Raw genomic sequence first — 6,113 nt, 5'->3', positions numbered from 1 at the left:
GTATATTGTTAAATAAAAATTGTTATCAAAATATAATTTATGTGTAAATATATTTTTGTTTCTTTTATTAGAATAATCACAAAACTTTGTAATTGTCTTTTAGCGTAATATAAGTTAACGTTATTATGGTATGTAATATATTATTGAATCATACTTAAAGTTTAAATAAATAATTATGATATATGTACACAAATTTATTTATGAGTACTTCAAACTTTGTTAATATTAAATAAGAAATTCCTTATCAGAAATTTAAACTTATTTTCACCACATATACGAAGAACTGTCAAAGTAAGAAACACAATCCACATTCATTTCAAATAGGGTTGCAGGTGTCTTTACACCATATGTGTGGTAAAGTTCTTCAACGGAATTACACGGAGTAAATTACACAAAACTTAAAATCTTCGTGATTGAAAAGTTAATTACAAATTTAATTTTATTTCTTTTTTCGTAATATTTTACAGGTTATGATAGTCCTTTTTTGCACACAAATCATTTATGAAATTATGGTTAATATTTTGATTAGTCTTGTATCTTCGAAATGTAAGATTGTGAAATTCGATATTCTATTAGAGTTTTTATTTCTCTTATGTCGTTTTCGATTGGTAAGTCCGGGTTTTTCAAACGAGATTCTTTGTTAGTGCAATTTTCATTTTTGATTGGTAAATTTGGAGTTAAATGTATAACACATGAGATAAATTTATAACACTTTATATATTTTGCCAGAGTAACAAGATTACCCTAAAATTAATAGCAGTTTCATATAAAAACAGATAAAGTGAAGATTCGACATATGCATTTTTAAAAAATATAAATGTCTACTCTAAAAACGTTTGGCTGGGCAACAAAATTTAGATTAATTCCAGATTTACTAATCGAAAACGCAATTCTAGTGCCTAATTTGGCGATATTATTTTACAAACATATGAGAGTGAACTGTCACGCAAGGCATCATAAACTCAATATTAATAATCTTACAACCATGGAACGATGGAACCTTGTTGTAAAATATACATAATTATAATAATTTATTTGAGCGCACTATAAGCGAAAGTACAGAGACATTTTAACCTAAATTTGTAGCAGTTGTGTTTAGGCCTAAGCATTATCAAAACTTTTGTCTAACTAAAAATATTAGTGCTTTATAGTAAGTGATATTTTAGCATATTTTCTCGACTAGTTTCAACGAAATTAAGTTGTTTTTTCTAAACAAAATTCACTTTTAAGGTCAAATTAAGGAAAATGGCCTTAATTTCCTTGAAATTAAAGGACAAAATTAAGATAATATCTGAAATTATAATAGCTGAAATTAAAGCACATTTCAAATGGAACTATGCGTAAGATAAATTTTAAGCAAAAGATAAGTTGAGATAACTACAAGGTGACAACCTTTGTCAGTGACAGCTGAATTTAATAAAATCGGAAAAAGTTTTAAACATCCAGCAAATTTTTAAATTTGAATATAGAGAAAAAACTGTAATTGTTATTAATTTAAAATAGAGTGAAAAATAATAATTCACATAACTGAAATCCACCAAAGCTAATAAAACTACTATAACAATCAACTTTCAAAATTTCCCAGATATAAATGGTGTTTGGAGCACGTAATTTTTAACATTCCATTTGTAAACAAAAAACATATGATTTCCTTAATTTTGGACAGTACACTTTCGATATTATTTTAATTTCATTTCATCAATATCAAAAATTTGGCTGTCTGAACATAGTATAACATTCAAAATAATTTTTTGTATTGATTATATTATAAACACGGTTGCCACTTGAAAATTTTTTTCTGTACCAAAATTGGTTTAAAAAGGTACCATTTCTGTAAAAAAAGGTCCAAAATTTTTTTGGACCTTTTTGTTTTCTCGTTCTGTGTTTTTTATAGTGTTATAAATGAACAAAATATAAAATAGTGCAAAGTTGCATTTATAAAAAAAATTAATTGGAAATATCCACAATAAAATTGGGTCGTCAAAAATGTACCAGTTTTTGAAAATGAGTACCAAACGAAAAAAAAAAAAAAAAAAGTACCAATTTTGGTACTAAAGTACCATAAGTGGCAACCGTGATTATAAATGTTAATTTCTTTCGAATTACACATGTTAAGCATAAATTGTGTAATCTGTGTACTCTATTTTGACATTAGAGTTTTGCGCACTGGTAACACTTTTCAACCAACAACAAAATGAATCGGAATTATTTTAGTTTAACGAGAAAATTACGAGACAAAAGGTTGAATCTCGGATAGTGACAGTTTCATTTTTTGCTACAAACGTAGTCTACACATAATAAAATAATGTAAATTTTAGTTAAAGTTTAGAATAAATTTAACATAAAAAATGTGTAACAAAATTTAAGTGCAACAATTTGAGAAAATCACAGTGAAACGTAATATTATATAAAATATATTAAAATAAATTATATTTATTTTTTTGCTTTAAGAAAAAAAGTAGCAAACAGAGAAAACAGTTTAATGTTGTTGTTGTCGCGCCCCAATTACAAATGTAACAAATGCAAAAAGATAAGAAATAATTTGTTTATAATAATAATAACGCATGTAAATAATCTTTTGAAAATATTTCCTATATGCAGTTAAAGTGAAAAAAATTTTATCGGGTTTTGATCGTTTGTACGCATTTTTTTTTTGTGTTACGTTACTGGCTGCAATTTTATCATAGTTTCCTGCCTTGCACACAAATTCTGCAACATACAAAAACAACGAACATAAGCAAGCGATTCTGTGTAGAATATCAATTCCACATATATGTTCAATATAAAGTAACCACACAATAACAACAACAACGACAACAAAAAATAATAATAACAACAACAACAGCAGATGAAAACATTTGCAATGTGAACCAAATAAAAGAAATTAATAATTGGAATTTCATTTAAAATTCCTGCGTTAGTGTGCGTGTGTGTTCTCCACAATTCTTACCTGTTCCGCGGCGTTGTTTTATCTACCTGCCTCGCTCGTTATTCTCCCTACATTTTATCTATCGGTTTCTGCCTATACAGTTTGCTTTTAATTCATTAATTCATTTTGTTTGTAATTGTTTTGTGTTTGAATTTTGTTTTCATTTTTAGAATTTTAAGAAATACATTTTCAATTTACTGCTGCAATTTGTTTCGGTGGTAGTGTTTCCACCTAACACGAAACCCCTTGGATAACAGATAAATTATAATAAAGCAAAAGCTAAAGCCATTAACGAATTAATTAGTAAATAACGTTTGGATTTAATTATAAAACTGGCGGAGGAAGTTACGGAAAACTCCAACAAAATGAGTTGGGGTATTGAATTATGGGTAAGTAAAGTAAACAAATTAGTTTCTAGACTCAAACATTTTTAGGGAACTTTATTGGTGAGCCTTTGTTATTATAGTAGGAGATTAACCCATATCCGCCCAAGGACTTTTTTTTGGAATTTTTGGTCAAAATTTTTTTTAAAGCTTAATTAGTAAGGAGGTGGGGGTGTGGAGTAAAGTCACATATATATTTGTAAAGCTAAAGCTTCATACATTCAAAATAATGGTATATATAAACTCTAAAGTTTTGCTAATATAAATATAATAAAAATATATATAAAAATCCATGAAAAGTAATAAGATTTGCTGTTCGATTAATCGAACGTTGGGCGGATATGGGTTAAAACAAATTCTAACTTGAGTTTCTTATGTTAATTAATGTGAAATTATTAGTACAATTCCGTATGAATCGGTTGCTCAAATTAAAAAAAAAAACGTTTAAATAAAATAAAAATAATTTTTGTTGTTGTAGTTCACTACTTTTCGAAACCTCTATACCTCTATAATATGCTAGTTTCTCCTAAATATAATAGTCACTTTAGTCACAACTGACGTTAAATTACAACTTATATTAAAAATAAAATATGCAGTAGGTATAGACGATAGAATACAGTGGATGACGCAGATATAGTTTTAGTAATATTAATTTATGTTAGATCGTGATCCTGATGATAACTCTCAAGGATAACTCTCATAATTAATAAGTTAGTGTATTACGATTGGAATGTAATAATAATTACTTATATATTTCATTCATGCAGTTCAATAGACAGTTCAGATAGGTTTTAGGACGTCAATAGTATGCCCTCTTATTGAAAAGGGTTCAATGATACTTTAAAGGGGGATCAGAGTAATAGGATATAGAGTTTTGTAGCGCGCTAGTTGACCATACAAATATAGATAAATGTATCCTTATACTGTACTGAGAAATTACTGTGTGTTGATTAAGAGAAAAATTTTCTAACGCTTGATTAATTATGCCATGTACCGGGTATTACTTTAAGATATATGATATATATATATGTAAAGTTATCTATTTATGGTCCTAATTTTGCAACATTATTTTAGTGTAACAGGTTTAATTGATATGTAAAACAAACCTGTCATCCAAGGCCTCATAGATATAGTTCAAGATACACTAGAAATCGTTTCTTAACAGCTAAAGCCGTTAAAAGTTCGAAAACTTTAAGAAGTGGTGATTTTATACAATATTTTCAAATTTTTTTTTTGTCAAAATCCACTATTTTTTGATAAATCTAAGAGACATGAAACCTATACTGAATTTATTTCTTTCGGCAAAAACCTGACAGTGACAGAACACATCTTCTTCAATAGTCGTTGAAAGAATTCCCTATCCAATCACTGCGCCTATCCATAAGGCAATGTCATATAACATAGCAAGAGTATTGAACAGTGAGAAAATCAATCAGTTTCTGATTTCTTATGTGATTGTAGTCAAGTCTGGTAGTGAGAGATGAGATTCTTCTTCCTCTCTTAATGCACAATTTTTTCCATAATCGTTGCGAAAATTACAGATCCGATTGCCAAATCTGCTTATATGACCATATTTTAATAATACAGCAACTGTATTGGTTAGTGAAAATATCAATCAGTCGCTGAGTCCTTACATGATTGTAAATGATCCATGCAATATGTACAATTTGATATGAGTGTTCTTAGTGCCGTCTTTAGTGTGCTATAATATTTTTCAAAATCACAAATAGAGAATTTTATTTAAAATTTATTATATATTTAAATTCTAGTAACATCGAACGTTCATTTTTTTCCATAATATTTCTAAAATTTCTTTGTGTAAAGCTGTTATATTCGCGTAGCTTTATTCAGGTCTCAATATATGGATGTCAAAAGCAATTAATTCGTAAATGAAATATGTATAAAGTTTATAACAGTTTACCATTTATAGTTTTCAGTTGTAAATATGCAAATTTATAATAAGAAAAAGGTGCTAGAGGTATAATATACAGGGTGACTTTACTTTGCTTTAGATTTTGAATTAAGAAAATGCGAGACAGGCTTCATTTAGGATCTATTTTTCAATATTATTTCTGTTACCCTACAATATGATCTCAAACTGATTTATTGAAAATATTTGTTGTATATTCGGAAGAATTTAAGAACAATAATTTTAACTTATAGTTAAAATGTCAGATAAACTAATTAATTACTGTTTTTATTAACTTGGTTTGAAAACAGTACACTGCCATAATAAGTAAAGTTTTGCTCCTCATTTTTGTAATAAATACATAAACATTTACACCAATGGAGATAATATCTGTGAGGTCGAATTTGTAGTTCTTTTTAAGAACGCTATATCACACGAATCCTAAAGTAACAATGCTTCCCATTTGCAGGTTAATTTTTTCGACAATAAGGTTTGAATATAACCACTAGTTAAAGAATTATTATATATCGATTCCTCTCTTTGTGTAATAAATACATTGACATCTACAGCAACGGATATAATATCTATGGCTTTGAATATTGGCAAAAGTTTTTTGCCTTTCGTACTCACATAATGTCTTCAGTCAGATCATTGTTATATCACAACAAAGTTATAGGGTTAAAAAATGCTTTTCATGTGCCGGTAAAATTGTTATAATCCAATTAAAGTTTGGATATAGCCTATATAGACATATAGATACATATATGGGGTTAAAGAATTATTTATTACGTATAAATACGTCAGTTCCTAATGTGTGTTTCAACGACAGCTAATCATAATGTGTTCTATTTATTTTCAAGTCAAATTGCACATACACATTTGGGCCTTATAG

This window comes from Teleopsis dalmanni, chromosome 1 (assembly GCF_002237135.1).
Source record: "Teleopsis dalmanni isolate 2A chromosome 1, ASM223713v2, whole genome shotgun sequence".
Classification (NCBI taxonomy): Eukaryota; Metazoa; Arthropoda; class Insecta; order Diptera; family Diopsidae; genus Teleopsis; species Teleopsis dalmanni.
This window is presented reverse-complemented; position numbering follows the sequence as displayed.